Here is a 17,593-nt window from a genome sequence, read left to right as displayed (position 1 = left end):
TCTGGAATCTAACTTCTTGAGTTCTTTATATATATTGGATATTAGCCCTCTATCTGATGTAGGATTGGTGAAGATCTTTTCCCAATTTGTTGGTTGCCGATTTGTCCTCTTGATGGTGTCCTTTGCCTTACAGAAACTTTGTAATTTTATGAGGTCCCATTTGTCAATTCTTGCTCTTAGAGCATACGCTATAGGTGTTCTGTTCAGAAACTTTCTCCCTGTACCGATATCCTCAAGGGTCTTCCCCAGTTTCTTTTCTATTAGCTTCAGAGTGTCTGGCTTTATGTGGAGGTCCTTGATCCATTTGGATTTGAGCTTAGTACAAGGAGACAAGGATGGATCAATTCGCATTCTTCTGCATGCTGACCTCCAGTTGAACCAGCACCATTTGTTGAAAAGGCTATCTTTTTTCCATTGGATGTTTTCAGCCTCTTTGTCGAGGATCAAGTGGCCATAGATGTGTGGGTTCATTTCTGGATCTTCAATCCTGTTCCATTGATCCTCCTGCCTGTCACTGTACCAATACCATGCAGTTTTTAACACTATTGCTCTGTAGTATTGCTTGAGGTCAGGGATACTGATTCCCCCAGAATTTCTTTTGTTGCTGAGAATAGTTTTAGCTATCCTGGGTTTTTTGTTATTCCAGATGAATTTGATAATTGCTCTTTCTAGCTCTGTGAAGAATTGAGTTGGGATTTTGATGGATATTGCATTGAATCTGTAGATTACTTTTGGCAAAATGGCCATTTTAACTATATTGATTCTACCGATCCATGAGCATGGGAGGTTTTCCCATTTTTTGAGGTCTTCTTCCATTTCCTTCTTCAGAGTCTTGAAGTTCTTGTCATACAGATCTTTCACATGTTTGGTAAGAGTCACCCCAAGATACTTTATAATATTTGTGGCTATTGTGAAGGGGGTCATTTCCCTAATTTCTTTCTCAGCCTGCTTATCCTTTGAGTATAGGAAGGCCACTGATTTGCTTGAGTTGATTTTATAACATGCCCCTTTGCTGAAGTTGTTTATCAGCTGTAGGAGCTCTCTAGTGGAGTTTTTTGGGTCACTTAGGTAGACTATCATGTCGTCTGCAAATAATGATAGTTTGACTTCTTCCTTTCCAATTTGTATCCCTTTGACCTCCTTATGTTGTCGAATTGCCCGACCTAGTACCTCAAGTACAATATTGAAAAGATAAGGAGAAAGGGGGCAGCCCTGTCTAGTCCCTGATTTTAGTGGGATTGCTTCAAGTTTCTCTCCATTTAGTTTGATGCTGGCTACCGGTTTGCTGTATATTGCTTTTACTATGTTTAGGTATGGGCCTTGAATTCCTGTTCTTTCCAAGACTTTAAGCATGAAAGGATGCTGAATTTTGTCAAATGTTTTTTCAGCATCCAATGAAATGACCATGTGGTTTTGTTCTTTGAGTTTGTTTATGTAGTGGATTGCATTGATGGATTTCCGTATATTGAACCAACCCTGCATTCCCGGGATAAAGCCTACTTGATCATGGTGGATGATCGTTTTAATGTGTTCTTGGATTCAGTTGGCAAGAATTTTATTGAGTATTTTTGCATCGATGTTCATAAGGGAAATTGGTCTGAAGTTCTCTTTCTTTGTTGGATCTTTGTGTGGTTTTGGTATCAGAGTAATTGTGGCTTCGTAGAAAGAATTGGGTAGTGTTCCTTCTGTTTCTATTTTGTGGAATACTTTGAAGAGTATTGGTGTTAACTCTTCTTTGAAGGTCTGATAGAATTCTGCAGTGAAACCATCTGGTCCTGTGCTTTTTTTGGTTGGAAGGCTTTCTATGACTCCTTCAATTTCTTTAGGCATTATGGGACTGTTTAGATGATCTATTTGGTCCTGATTTAATTTTGGTATTTGGTATCTGTCAAGGAAATTGTCCATTTCCTCCAGATTCTCCAGTTGTGTTGAGTACAGGCTCTTGTAGTAGGATCTGATGATTTTTTGGATTTCCTCAGTTTCTGTTGTTATATCTCCCTTTTCATTTCTAAGTTTGTTAATTTGGATACTTTCTCTGTGCCCTTTGGTCAGTCTGACTAAGGGTTTATCTATCTTGTTGATTTTCTCAAAGAACCAGCTCCTGGTTTTGTTGATTTTTTGTATGGTTCTCTTTGTTTCTACTTGATTGATTTCAGCCCTGAGTTTGATGATTTCCTGCCTTCTACTCCTCCTGGGTGAAATAGCTTCTTTTTGTTCCAGGGCTTTTAGGTGTGTCATTAAGCTGGTAATGTAAGCTCTCTCCATTTTCTTTTTGGAGGCACTCAGGGCTATGAGTTTTCCTCTTAGCACTGCTTTCATTGTGTCCCATAGATTTGGGTATGTTGTGTTTTCATTTTCATTGTGTTCTAAAAAGTCTTTAATTTCTTTCTTTATTTCTTCCTTGACCAATGTATCATTGAGTAGAATATTATTCAGTTTCCACGTATATATGGGTTTTCTGTTGTTTTTGTTGCTATTGAAGACCACTTTTACTCCATAGTGATCTGATAGGAGACATGGGATTAGTTCGATCTTCTTATATTTGTTGAGGTCTGTCTTGTGACCAATTATATGGTCGATTTTGGAGAAGGTACCATGAGGTGCTGAGAAAAAGGTATATTCTTTTGCTTTAGGATAGAATGTTCTATATATATCTGTTAAATCTAATTGGTCCAAAGCTTCAATTGATTTCATTATGTCCCTGTTTAGTTTCTGTTTTCCTGATCGGTCCATTGAGGAAAGTGCAGTGTTGAAGTCACCCACAACTATTGTGTTAGGTGCAATGTGTGCTTTGAGCTTTAATAAAGTTTCTTTTACGAATGAGGGTGCCCTTGCATTTGGGGCATAGATGTTCAGGATTGAGAGTTCTTCTTGTTGTATTTTTCCTTTGACCAGCAAGAAGTGTCCCTCTGGGTCTCTTTTGATGACTTTGGGTTGAAAGTCAATTTTATCTGATATTAAAATGGCTACTCCAGCTTGTTTCCTGAGACCATTTGCTTGTAAAATTGTCTTCCAGCCTTTTACTCTAAGGTAGTGTTTGTCTTTGACCCTTAGGTGTGTTTCCTGTGAGCAGCAAAATGTAGGGTCCTGTTTACGTATCCAGTCAGTTAGTCTATGTCTTTTTATTGGGGCATTGAGTCCATTGATGTTAAGAGATATTAAGGAATAGTGATTGGTACTTCCTGTTATTTTTGACGTTATTTTTTAAATTTGATTGCTTAACTTCTTTTGGGTTTGATGAAAGGTTACTTTCTTGCTTTTTCCAGGGTGAAGTTTCCCTCCTTGTATTGGTGTTTTCCTCCTATTATCCTTTGTAGGGCTGGGTTTGTGGATAGATATTGGGTAAACTTGGTTTTGTCATGAAATATCTTAGTTTCTCCATCTATGGTGATTGAGAGTTTTGCTGGATATAGTAGTTTTGGTTGGCATTTGTGTTCTCTTAGAGTCTGCATGAGATCTGCCCAGGACCTTCTAGCCTTCATAGTCTCAGGTGAAAAGTCTGCTGTGATTCTGATAGGTCTTCCTTTATATGTTACTTGGCCTTTTTCTCTTACTGCCTTTAATATTCTTTCTTTGTTTAGTACATTTGGTGTTTTGATTATTATGTGACGGGAAGTATTTCTGTTCTGGTCCAGTCTGTTTGGAGTTCTGTAGGCTTCTTGTATATTCATCGGCATCTCTCTCTTTAGGTTAGGGAAGTTTTCTTCCATAATTTTATTGAAGATGTTTGCTGGCCCTTTAAGCTGTAAATCTTCACTCTCATCTATGCCTATAATCCTTAGGTTTGGTCTTCTCATTGTGTCCTGGATTTCCTGGATATTTTGGGTTACAAGCTTTTTGCTTTTTGCATTTTCTTTAACTGTTGAGTCCATGGTTTCTATGGTATCTTCAGCGTCTGAGATTCTTTCTTCTATCTCTTGTATTCTGTTGTTGATATTTGCATCTATGTCCACTGATTTCTTCCCAAGGCTTTCTATCTCCAAAGTTGTCTCCCTTTGAGTTTTCTTAGTTGTTTCTACTTCTGATTTTAGATCCTGGATTGTTTTGCTTAGCTCCTTCACTTGCTTGTTTGTGCTTTCCTGTAATTCTTTAAGAGATTTTTGTGTTTCCTCTTTCATGACCGCAGCCTGTTGACCAAAGTTCTCCTGTATTTCTTTAAGTGTTTTTTGTGTTTCCTCCTTATTGGCTTTTGTATTCTCCTGGATTTCTTTCAATGATTTTTGTGTTTCCCTTGCAAGGGCTTCTAACTTTTGATCCATTTTCTCCTGAAATTCTTTAAGTATGTCCTTCATATGTTCCTGTACCAGCATCATGACCAGTGATTTTAAATCCAAATCTTGTTTTACTGGTGTGATGGGGTATCCAGGACATGCTGGTAAAGGAGAATTGGGTTCAGATGTTGCCATATTGCCTTGATTTCTGTTAGTGACGTTCCTGCGTCTGCCTTTTGCCATCTAGTTCTTACTGGTGTTAGTTGGTGTTGTCAATGCTGGACTCACCAGTGCAAGCTGCCCCTTCCCAGGTGGCCTCTGGTGCACAGCTTACCTCCTGCACTGCCTGGAGACAGGGTGTTGTTGTCCAGGCTGTTTAGACCCCGAAGCAGACACCTGAAGGCTCCTGCTGGGGCCCGCTGGATTCACTGGAGCACACCAACTTCTCCCTGCTGGCCGCCTGGAAGCCCCACCTGCCTCTTTCAGGACTTAGGAGATGTGGTGTTGCCGCTCAGGCTGATCTGGATCCGGAAGCGTAGAGGCTACTGCCAGAGGCCTCAGGACCGAAATCTAGGCTCTCTCCCGCTGGCCGCCCGGAAGCACCACCTGCCTCCTTCAGGACCTGGAGATGTGGCACTGCTGCTCAGGCCGATCTGGATCCGGAAGAGGAGAAGTCGGAGGGCTACCACCAGAGGCCTCAGGACAGCAGCCCAAGCTGGAACGAGCTGTGCTGTGAGCTCCCAGACTGCCTCTGGGCGCACACTGGGTCCCCAGCACCGCCTGGAGACCGAGCACTGCAGCCCAGGCTGTTCAGATCCCAAAGCAGGTGCCTGAAGGCTCCCGCTGGGGCCTGCTGGATTCACCAGAGCACACTGACCTCTCCGGCTGCTGCCCGGAAGCCCTGAGACGGCTTCTTCAGCTGCCACTCACCGTCAAGTTATTCTTGGACTAAATATTCACCTGTTGGGTCTGAGTGTAAGCAACCATTAGTAAATAGGTAGAACCCCGCCCACACATGCCCACACACACCTTGATGAAGGATTTACCTCTTTTAAGTATATGATCCTTGGGCTTCCATCCTTGGCTATCTCTTGCTGAAGTAGAATTGTAGATTCCTAGGAAATGAAAAGATCCCAGATCCTATTTAACCCACTTAATTTAAAGTGTATGTCTGATAACTTGGTGAGTCAAAGCTCGATCCAGCTTCAGGCTTCTAGCGTTACCAGAATCAAATACCCTTGCTCCTAGCCAGTGAGGCACCAGTGTTGAAGAGAATGAGCATTGGTAGAAAGGAACCAGGTTTATGGAGAAGCCAGCACTGAAGGAGCTGGAAGAGCTGGTTCCTCAAACTTTCTTCTTGCTAAGGGAGTCTCCACGGAGAGGAGGCAGCAGTGCAGTTAGGGTTAGCAGTCTTGGCTAGCCAGGGTGTGTGCTCTCAGAGCATTGTGACCAACTTGCACCTTCTCATCCCAGTAGTTACTGAGGAGGAGTGGTGTAAAAGCCATCTGGGTTCTGGAAATCTAAAGAAAGAGTTAGGGGGGCTTCTTGTTATCCAAAGGTATATGGAGGTGCAAAGGGCAAAGGGGTGGGTGTGGGGAGCCCCAGCTACAGTAGCATGTTCTACTACAAAATACTTCCTTGCCTTTTTTTTGGGGGGGGGGGTAATATAAATTGTGGCATGATTCTCTTTTACCTATTTGCTTTGATATTCTCTCCCTACCTTCTTAATCTATATGTTTACATTCATGTTAGTGACTTTTTCAAGGGCACTATGTACTGCCATTCATATTTTTTTAAACTAGGCTTAATTCTTAGAGATTTTATTTCCTTTTAATCACCTCTTATTTATCTATCCATTCATTCGTTCATTCATTCAAAACAGCTCAATACTTTGTCAAGCATCATTTGCTAAGGCAGGTGTCTTGTCATGGAGTGGCCTCTCTTACTAAAAGAAAGTATCAATTCCCATCTGCCAGAAGGTGAATAAAGTTCGAGAAGTAGGGAGGACAGGCTGGAGAGATGGCTCAGTGGTTAAGAGCACTGACTGCTCTTCCATAGCTCCTGAGTTCAGTTCCCAGCAACCACATGGTGGCTCATAACATCTGTAATTGGATCTGCTGCCCTCTTCTGGTGTGTCTGAAGACAGCCACAGTGTACTCATACCAAATTAATAAATGAATCTTAAAAAAATAATAATAGTAGGGAAGACTGGGATGAAGCAAACCCCGGCCCAGGATTCCGTGCTGTCCTAGAGCCCCTGGGAGCAGAGGTTTCCATACATTCTGCAGCTAAGGTGCCTCCTGGCCTTCTTACACTTTCCAGATGTGCCTGGAAGAGGCCTGAGACAAGCTTTCCTTTCCAATTCATTTCCGTGGCTTGGTGACTGCACTCTAGTTAATTTCTATGGAACATGCTGCTCCTCCCATAGAAGTCTGCATCCGGTACTGACTGCATGGGCATGGTGATATATAGAAAGAATTACACATTCCTCTCTTGTTTCATTTGGCCTGGAAGTAGATGTTGACCCCTCCCATCCGGCTAGAGAACAGAACATTTATTGGCCATCTAATGCATTTGGTATACCAATAGGAGATTAGGCGTGGGAGTTTACTCCTCCTCCTCCTCCTTTTTCTTCTCATTCTCCTCTTCCTTCCCCTCCCTCTCCCCCTCCTCCTACCACTCCTCCTCAGCACCTAACATTTCAACAACTCCAGAAGGCCCAAAGATGGGGAAAGTAACACAGGGCTGTTCAACAAAGAGAGAAAGGAAGGCCTCCTCTGGTCTCAAGCTAACCCTTGGTCCTGGAGCCTGGCTGAGCTCCTTCATGAGTGTTGTAGGAGGATCTTTGCCCCTGCTGCTAGCTGCCCTATGTCATAGAAATGAGTGTGCTCAACTCAGTGTTAGTGTGTAAACTGTGCTGAAGCCCAGTGCAGAGGAATCCAGTGAGCCCCTGGGGCTGTTCTGCTTGGCCAAGGAGGTTCTGCTTCCTGACCATTCACCTGCCCTGAAGGAAGATTGCCTTTGGAAACAAGGAAGTCCCCTGCTTGTCACAGGCTCCCAATAATCTCTCTCTCTCTCTCTCTCTCTCTCTCTCTCTGTGTGTGTGTGTGTGTGTGTGTGTGTGTGTGATCAGTTTCTAGTGTTGTTTCTCAGGAGCCTCTTCCCATCTTGTTTTTTGAAACATGATCTCTTGCTGGGTTTAAGGGCTCAGTTAACCTAAGCTGGCAGGCCAGGGTGCCCCAGGGGTTTCCTATCTCTGCCTCCCTATCACAGCAATCATAAACAACTCACCTGTGCTAACTTGGCCAACTGATACCAGCTGGCATGTAGAGGGAAGGTACAGGGGTGAAGTGTTGAGCTATTTCTAAGTGGTCTGTTTTCCTGAGCCGGGATAGCATTGCACTGGTGACACTACAAGTTCTCTTAAGAGTCTCAGACTCACAGACAGGGTGTGAAACCACTTAGCAGCATCCCATCTTTCCACACACAGTCTGACTCTTCTCATTCCCTTCCTTCTGAACATCCTGAAATGCGGTTTCCATTTTCATGGGATGACAGCAGAAGTGTGGATACTATCACACTCTTTCCAGCTGACATAATGGTGGCTCTGTGAATCCCCTTTGCATGCTTGTCAGTTCACCCCTGGCCAGTTAAGGCAGAGGGATACTTTTGTAAGTATAAAACTCCATAAAAATAGAGAATGTATAATTCTAGTGTTTCCTTAATTTCCATTGCAGAAGACTCTTGGAGTATTGCCTATTCTAGCATGATTGGTTAATCGAACTTGATCAACAGGATCTGGGATCTTTGGGGTCTTTGGAGTGTGTCTGGGAATGTTTCCAGAGGGGTGAACTGAAGAGTGGAGACTCGAATGTGGGTAATCAGTGATTCATGGTGATTGGATAGAAAAGGGAATCAAAGTGAACCCCACCATGTGTCACCGCTCTGCTTCCTGGCTGTGGGGCACAGTGTGACCAGTGTTCTCATAAACCTCCTGCTGTGCCTTCCCACAGTGCAGGATTAGATCACTACCTAAATCACAGAGCCAAAGTAAATCCTTCTCTGAATCTTTGTCATACATTCTGCTGCAACAAGAAAATGAGCAAGTATGGAAACTCAGCACCAAGGAGTGGGGACATTTCTTAATGAACTTGATCATATGGTTTGCAGGCTTTTGAACTGCTTTATGGGAGGAGTGTGGAAGAGTGTGGAGTTGTGGGCTAGAGAAGACCCGGGATGGTGTAAATGGATTATTGGGCTATTGTGGTGGGGGCGGTAAGACCAAGAGGAACACGGTATAGGTTTGGCTCATGTGATTTCAGAGTGGGGAAAAGATGCTTTTAGGACCAATCATGTAACTCTTTGGTAAACCATCTGACTGTATCTGCCAATGGTCTAAAACTTTGAGGGAAGCTGACTCAAAAAGCAGTGGACTGAGTTGGTCTAGCAAATTTAGAGACAACATGACATCCAGGCTGTGACATGGTCACTGTGACCTGCTGACAGCTCTGGGGTGAGAGAGAAGACAAAGTGGACGCAATGAATAGCTTCAGTCCTTCCAGAGGCTTCTGACACTCTTTTGCAAGACAGCCCGTTCCCAAGACAACTGGTGTCCCAGAAGGGAAACCTTGTCCATAAGGGCAAACCTTATCCCAGAAGCCTCCAACTTGTGAAATTGCCTGTTCATTTGAAAAGGAGATCCTGAATTGACAGTGTCTCTGTATTTCACTGGGTCAGCTGATTCAAAGACACACTCAGTCTCAGCCTTGTATGTATAAAATCTTAGATGTGCTGTATTAACTATTTGTTTTTTCAAAATATGTGAAATAAGTTCCTAACTCTTCAGACAATAACATCACCCATGAGTCTCATAATATTATCCAGAAGAGCCAGTAATAGAAAAACAATAATTAATACCAACAGAACTCCTTTCTTGTTCTAGATTTTTCCATAAGCACTTTATGTCTAATAATTTGCTTAATTCTCAGGAGACAATAATTGTTTTTTTTCTTTCTCCCTCTCATGTTTGGAGCCTGAGTCTCCAGGAAGTTAAATAATTTTTCTAACTCTCTCCACTCCTAAGTGGGTACACATAAAACCCAGAAGAAAGCCTGGTGGTGCATTCTCTCCTTCAACCGATTACTGCAAACTGTTCCTGGGGGGATTAGTTAGAATGTCACTGGGGTTTCTTCATCTAGATATTTACCTTGTGGGTCATGTATAGCAGCTGTCACAAATCCCATGCCTGAAAGTCATGTTACAAAACCTAGAGTGGACGCTTCTTGCAGTCAATGTGATGTAGCACTCTGAGTCACAGCAAGCAGAGACTGTCGTCCAGGAGCTCCAGTGCTTGTGAGTCTAAATCAGAAGTGAAGTTTGTCCAGTAAGCAGATGTATATATAAGTGCTGCTCAGCGTCTGTCCTGTCTCCTTCCTATTCTGCACACACTGAGAGATGCCCAGGGTTAGTAATTGGTCACTGCTCACAGTTAATTTGAACATGGGCAATTACACATGCTCTCCCTCATATCTCTGTGTTTAACCTCCCTCCACATGACTTGAATTCTGATGAGTAGTGTGTTCTATAATATAGATTTAACTTTATGATAAGGCTGTCTGTTAAGGAAAGAACTGTGCCTCCTTGGGCTCCCGGCATCTTATTTCTGTGTACTTTACTCTCTGACATGTCTTACTTAGAGGGTGGAAGCTTCTGGGTCCTCCTGTTTGAGGACCCAGTGCTGTACTCTGAACCTGCTTGGGACCACACACAGCCAGTGACAGCAATAATCCAGTTACTCTACAACCCAGGGCCCTCATTCTTAGGACACTTGAACAGCCTGCTGAGGACACTGGCCTCCTCTTCTAAGCTGCATGTCTTGGGTATTTTTCACACCCCAGAAACATCAGGAGAGGAACCTGAAGTAACAGGCAGGGGGCTGGCCTTTCCCTGGTGTCGCAAATTCTCCAACTTATGGTGACACAACTTTGAAGTTCCAAAGATGAAATGAAGCCACATGAAATGGCTAGACGGACCATGGTGCCTTCGAGGTCCTGGATGTTCCTGCCTCACTGTGGAGCAGTAAGTGTGAGTCTGCTCTACAAGGCTTCAGGGTTGAATACAAAATGGAGTCAGGGGAAAAGCTTTAGAATTAAGGTAATAGACAATTTTTTAAAAGCAGTTGAAACTGAGCACATCCTGTCCTGCTGTAGCTTGGAATATGTCTTATGCTCCTCCTGGGGGGAGCCTAGATTAGAGTCTCTGCCTTAGAATACTCAGTATTTCTTGCTGCTGTTATTCATTTATGCCTCTATGAGAAACATTGTCATGTGTGGCTTGCCGTTGTGATTTTGTGTACCCTGAATTTATGAGAACCTTTCCACAAGTGATATCTTTTCACCCTCAGAGTACAGACGGTCTGAGGCTCTGAGTAACGTTAGCTGTTTTTTGAGCTTTATTGCAGGAGCTTTGCATGGCTTCCCTTGGCAGGTCCACCCTCCCGCCGTCCACCACCGTTAAAGTGTGATGGATCATCATCTTCATTTTTCCAGCTTTTAGTCACTGGTTTCTGACATAGGGCTCTCACTGTGTAGATTTGTCTAAGGTTTGCTGGGAGGCGCTGGGAGGGGTATTTTGCCTCAATGTACGGCCATTGTCCATGTGGGTGAAGTACATATGGAGGCCAGGAGAGGACTTTAGATCTGTTTGAACTGGAGTCACTGATGGGTGCGAGCCACCATGTGTGTCCTGGGGCTGGAACCCAGGCCATGTGTATGAGCAACCTGAAAACTTAACTCTTGAGCTTGTGTCCCATTGATGGATCCCGTAGATTGGAACCTGGTGACTTGTCCTTTTTCTCCTTCCCTGTTAAAAACCTTATAGGATGTTCTGAAAGCTAGCGAGACAAGTCCATCCGTCCCCTTACTGGGCTAGTTGTTCTTCCTCAGGCCTTTACCACATTCTAGTTGCATATGTATTGAATGTCAGCAATCAAAAGCCCCTTTTGACTCACCGATTTGCTGTGCCCAATAACAACAAACCAGGGAATCCTACCCAGTCCTAACACCCGTTCCTGTTGAAATCAGAGCTCCTAAGTCATTTGTTGCTGTTCCTGCCTGAGCTGAAATTCAGGCACTTTAAAGCATCTCTGAAAAATGGGAGTTTGGATATGGATTCTGGTCTCAGCTTAATCCTGGGCCTGTAGTGAGCTTTCTCTATTCCTCATGTGTGTGGGCCCTTCAAGATGTTCCCTGGGCATATGCAACACATAAATCCACCCACCACAGGTAGGAAATGAACAAAATAGTATGGATACCACACAGTCCAGCTTTGCAATGCAATGTCTTTTATTCCAGTGAAAAACAGGAATATGGGCTGGGAGGTGATTAACCTAATATAAATGACTTGAAGACAGATACTTCATCCCAGCCCATCCCAGCATGGATTGCAAGGTCACTAAAGCTAGGAACTTGGAGCACACTGCACATCCTGTTGGCAGTTGAACAGGTGGAAGATTGTCTGAAGTCTCAGTTTGTCTAAACTTCTTCCAGGCAGCATGGGTGTTTCCTGACTCTGCCAAGGAGTTTGCTGTTCTGGTTTTAGTTGTTTTCATAACTTGTCTTCTCTGAGAGGAAAACTGAACAAGATTGGTTTGATCACATTTTGAAAAAGAGAGCCCTAAATAATCTGGTCAGGTTCAGGGACTTCCTGAAGCTGTATGGCAGTGGTTACCTTCCTGTTTAATTCCCTGCAGAAAAGTCTCAATCTCTCAAGCAGAGGATACACAACACAGATTCTGGAAACCACCCAACTCTGATAAGTTGCACTCCTCCTGTTCATCTCCCTCCTATCTTCTGCCTCTTATTCATTCTCTTCCTCTCCATCTCCTCCCTCCTTTGTTCCTGCTCCTCCTCTCCCTTCCCTTCTGTCTTTCACTACCCTTCCCCTTCCCGTCCTCCTCCTCTTCCTCCTGCTTCTCCTCCTGCTCCTTCTCATCTCTCTATCAGGTCCATTTTTAGTTACTCAACTAATTTCTGATGTCTACCTTGGGCAATCAGAGACCTCTTAAGGTTTTGTATTAAAAAGTTTCCCTCAAATGACCCCCTTCACAATAGCCACAAACAGTATAAAGTATCTTGGGGTGACTCTTACCAAACATGTGAAAGATCTGTATGACAAGAACTTCAAGACTCTGAAGAAGGAAATGGAAGAAGACCTCAAAAAATGGGAAAACCTCCCATGCTCATGGATCGGTAGAATCAATATAGTTAAAATGGCCATTTTGCCTAAAGCACTATACAGATTCAATGCAATACCCATCAAAATCCCAACTCAATTCTTCACAGAGTTAGAAAGAGCAATTATCAAATTCATCTGGAACAACAAAAAACCCAGGATAGCTAAAACTATTCTCAGCAACAAAAGAAAATCTGGGGGAATCAGTATCCCTGACCTCAAGCAATACTACAGAGCAATAGTGTTAAAAACTGCATGGTATTGGTACAGTGACAGGCAGGAGGATCAATGGAACAGGATTGAAGATCCAGAAATGAACCCACACACCTATGGCCACTTGATCCTCGACAAAGAGGCTGAAAACATCCAATGGAAAAAAGATAGCCTTTTCAACAAATGGTGCTGGTTCAACTGGAGGTCAGCATGCAGAAGAATGCGAATTGATCCATCCTTGTCTCCTTGTACTAAGCTCAAATCCAAATGGATCAAGGACCTCCACATAAAGCCAGACACTCTGAAGCTAATAGAAAAGAAACTGGGGAAGACCCTTGAAGACATCGGTACAGGGAGAAAGTTTCTGAACAGAACACCAATAGCGTATGCTCTAAGAGCAAGAATTGACAAATGGGACCTCATAAGGTTACAGAGTTTCTGTAAGGCAAAGGACACCATCAAGAGGACAGATCGGCAACCAACAAATTGGGAAAAGATCTTCACCAATCCTACATCAGATAGAGGGCTAATATTCAATATATATAAAGAACTCAAGAAGTTAGACTCCAGAAAACCAAACAACCCTATTAAAAAATGGGGTACAGAGTTAAACAAAGAATTCTCACCTGAAGAACTTCGCATGGCAGAGAAGCATCTTAAAAAATGCTCAACTTCATTAGTCATTAGGGAAATGCAAATCAAAACAACCCTAAGATTTCATCTTACACCAGTCAGAATGGCTAAGATTAAAAATTCAGGAGACAGCAGGTGTTGGAGAGGATGTGGAGAAAGAGGAACACTCCTCCACTGCTGGTGGGGTTGCAAATTGGTACAACCACTCTGGAAATCAGTCTGGCGGTTCCTCCGAAAACTGGGCACCTCACTTCCAGAAGATCCTGCTATACCACTCCTGGGCATATAACCAGAGGATTCCCCACTATGTAATAAGGATACATGTTCTACTATGTTCATAGCAGCCCTATTTATAATTGCCAGATGCTGGAAAGAACCCAGGTATCCCTCAACAGAAGAGTGGATGCAAAAAATGTGGTATATCTACACAATGGAGTACTATTCAGCCATTAGAAACAATGAATTCATGAAATTCTTAGGCAAATGGATGGAGCTAGAGAACATCATACTAAGTGAGGTAACCCAGACTCAAAAGGTGAATCATGGTATGCACTCACTAATAAGTGGTTATTAACCTAGAAAACTGGAATACCCAAAACATAATCCACACATCAAATGAGATACAAGAAGAAAGGAGGAGTGGCCCCTGGTTCTGGAAAGACTCAGTGAAACAGTATTCGGCAAAACCAGAACGGGGAAGTGGGAAGGGGTGGGAGGGAGGACAGGGGAAGAGAAGGGGGCTTACGGGACTTTCAGGGAGTGGGGGGGCTAGAAAAGGGGAAATCATTTGAAATGTAAATAAATTATATCGAATAAAAAAAAAACCCAATACACTGAAACTAATAGAAAAGAAATTGGGGAAGAGCCTTGAGCACATGGTTACATGGGGAAATTTCCTGAACAAAACACCAATAGCTTATGCTCTAAGATCAAGAATTGACAAATGGGACTTCATACAATTGCAAAGCTTCTGTAAGGCAAAGTTGGTTCTGTATGGCAACCAACAGACTGAGAAAAGATCTTTACCAATCCTATATCCAACAGAGGACTAATATCTAATATATACAAAGAACTTAAGAAGTTAGACTCCAGAGAATCAAATAACCCTATTAAAAATGGTGTACAGAGCTAAACAAAGAATTTTCAAGTGAGGAACATCGAATGGCCAAGAAACACTTAAAGAAATATTCAACATCCCTAATTATCAGGGAAATGTAAATCAAAACAACCCTGAGATTCCACCTCGTACCAGTCAGAATGGCTAAGATGAAAAGCTCAGGGACAGCAGATACTGGCAAGGATGTGTAGAAAGTGGGACACCCCTCCACTACTGGTGGGATCGCAAGCTGGTACAACCACTCTGGAAATCAGTCTGGCATTTCCTCAGAAAATTGGACATAGTATTTCCTGAGGACCCAGCTATACCACTCCTGAGCATATACCAAAATGATGTTCCAATATGTAACAAGGACACATGCTCCACTATGTTCATAGCAGCCTTATTTATAATAGCCAGAAGCTGGAAAGAACCCAGATGTCCTTTAACAGAGGTGTGGATACAGAAAATGTGATACATTTACACAATGGAGTACTACTCAGCTATCATAAACAATAAATTCATGAAATTCTTAAGCAAATGGATAGAACTAGAAAACATCATCCTGAGTGAGGTAACCCAATCACAAAGGAACACACAAGGTATGCACTCACTGATAGGTGGGTATTAGCCACCCAAGGTACAAGTCACAGACCACACGAAACTCAAGAAGGAAGAAGGAAGACCAAAGGGTAGGTGCTTTGGTTCTTCTTTAAAAGGGGAACTAAATACTCACAGGAGGAAATATGGAGGCACAGTGTGGAGCAGAGTCTGCCACACCTGGGGATCCATCTCATACATAGTCACCTATGCAGACACTATTGTGGATGCCAAAAAGTGCTTGATGACAGGAGCCTGATAGAGCTGTTTCTTGAGAAGCTCTGCCAGAGCCTGACAAGTACAGAGACAAATGCTCCCAGCCAACCTTTGGCCTGAGAATGGGGCTCCCGTGAAGTAGTTAGAGAAAGGACTGAAGGAGCTGAAGGGGTTTGCAACCCCGTAGGAAGAACAACAATATTAACTAACCAGACTCCTGATCACTGGCCCCTGAGCTCTCAGGGAGTCATGGAGGGACCCACAGCTCCAGCAGCCTATGTAGCAGAGGATGGCCTTGTTGGACATTAACGGGAGAAGAGGCCTTTGGTTCTGTGAAGGCTTGATGCCTTCCGACCAGTGTAGGGGAATTGGAGGGGAGGGCTGTGGGTGTAGGTGGGTCTATGGAGAACACCCTTATAGAAACAGGGGAGGGGGATTAGTTAGGGTTTTTTTGGGGGGGACTGGGAAAGGGGATAACATTTAAAATGTAAATAAAGAAAATATCCAATAAAAATAATTTAAGGAAAAAAAATAAAAAAAAATAAAAAGTTTCCCTCTCCCAGCGTGTGTCAAATGCCAGCTGTCCCTCATCTTGTGATTGTATTGTGGCCATGTCCCCACTTTCATTTTTATGAGATTCTTCCTAGAATGAGCTTGCTCTCATGCAGGCTGTAACAAGCACTCTGAGTTTATTTCCAACAACCCTGTTGTGTCCTTAATGTCCTTAATGTTAACTACCACAATGACATTTATAAGCTTTCTACCTCTCATTCTAAAAAAAAAAAAAAAACCCTGATTTTTGGGTTTGTAGTTCTACTCTGATTATTTTACTTAACTCTATATGATTTTGGGGTGTGTGTGTGAGAGAGGGGGGGAAGGGGTAAAGAGAGAGTTTTACTTCCCTTCCAGTCCATTCTTCAATCTTACCACCTTTCTCCACTCATAGGGCAAAAATATTGTTGAGAAAGCTGTATTATGTCCCCATGGATTCTGCACCTTTGTGTCTGCAAATGTTTATTATGTTGGCTGTTTGGTGTGGTATGAGGCTACTCTATTAACACTGGAATTTCAGACATCTCAGACATCTTGTTGTCATGGAGATTATCTGTGTCAGGAAGATCTTGGAGTTTTGGATCTACATGACAGGATGCTTCATGTACTCCAGAAGTTCAACAACGGGCTAGATATCGGTGTGGGACAATTCGAACCCCCCATCTGGGCCTGAGAAATACCTGAGCTGGTCAGCCTGCTGGCTTTAGCACACACCAATGGGACTGCCTACGCAGCATTCCATGCAAACAGGGCCAGCTCTACCCTGCAGCCCTGGTGAAGTGCAAGTCCCAGTGTCTTAAGTATTGTAGCTAGTGAGGACATGGCCAGTTCTGTTAGAGATGACCACAGGGTCAGCTTGCCTGCCTCCATTAGATATCAAGGCATGAATGAGGGAAAGGAGTCTCTCTGTAATCCCCACCATTTCCTGGCAGTCAAGATGCAGGACCAAGAGGCATGCTCATAAACAACCCACACATCCAGGGTTAGCCCTACTGTGCTGCTCAGCAGGATCCAGGGCCTGAACTAACAAGTGTCATAGCAAGTGAGTGGCAGGGCAGCTCTCCTGCTCACTCACACCAGAGTCAAGTCTCATGTTTGCTGCAGGTGGTGAGGTACAAGGGCAAAGGTAGTTTTCTCTTTCTTGTCCAGAATGCCAGAATCCCCACACTTTCTCTTACCGAGGGCTGAGCACACCATCCTCAGGCTGTGAGTGTGATTTAGGCAGTGGGGCTCCTAATAGTTTTGAAGGCTATGGAGAATGCTATGTGGCAATGTTGGGCAGTGCCTAACCTGTCCCGTGGTGAGTTTTTCTGGAGAGCATGCTTATGATGTCTCTTTTTAGCATGAAAAACTCCAGACCTTGTCTAAAATAGATTGTCTTTGTTTTGGAGTCAGGTGGCCCATTGATGGTTCCAGTGGTGGAACCTGGAGACTAGAATATAACACAGCTGTGCTGACGAATTTTTACGTTTTGAGGAGAAGCTTTCTTGTGCAAGACCACTCACACATGCCCAGATACACAGCTGACTAAAGACTTGCCCATTTTGTCTGGGACCTTATGAATTTTGGATTAGTTATACCACTAAGGGGATCAATACCTGTACCTGATATTTCAGACCCATTGGATAAAACTGACCTTCTTTCCTCCTGTGTGGGGAGCTCTGGTTTGCTCTTTCGACTGTTTGGTTACTGATTTCATTTAAACCAGACAGTATAGCAAAAGGGAATATCTCCACCTTTCTTCAGACATGTCTCCAACCTGAACAGTTCCCCAACACTCAGCAGGATCATGAGGCCCTGGACAATGTTTGCGAAGCTCGTATTGGAATTGATGGGAGCT

This window comes from Apodemus sylvaticus, chromosome 20 (genome assembly GCF_947179515.1).
Source record: "Apodemus sylvaticus chromosome 20, mApoSyl1.1, whole genome shotgun sequence".
Lineage (NCBI taxonomy): Eukaryota > Metazoa > Chordata > Mammalia > Rodentia > Muridae > Apodemus > Apodemus sylvaticus.
This window is presented reverse-complemented; position numbering follows the sequence as displayed.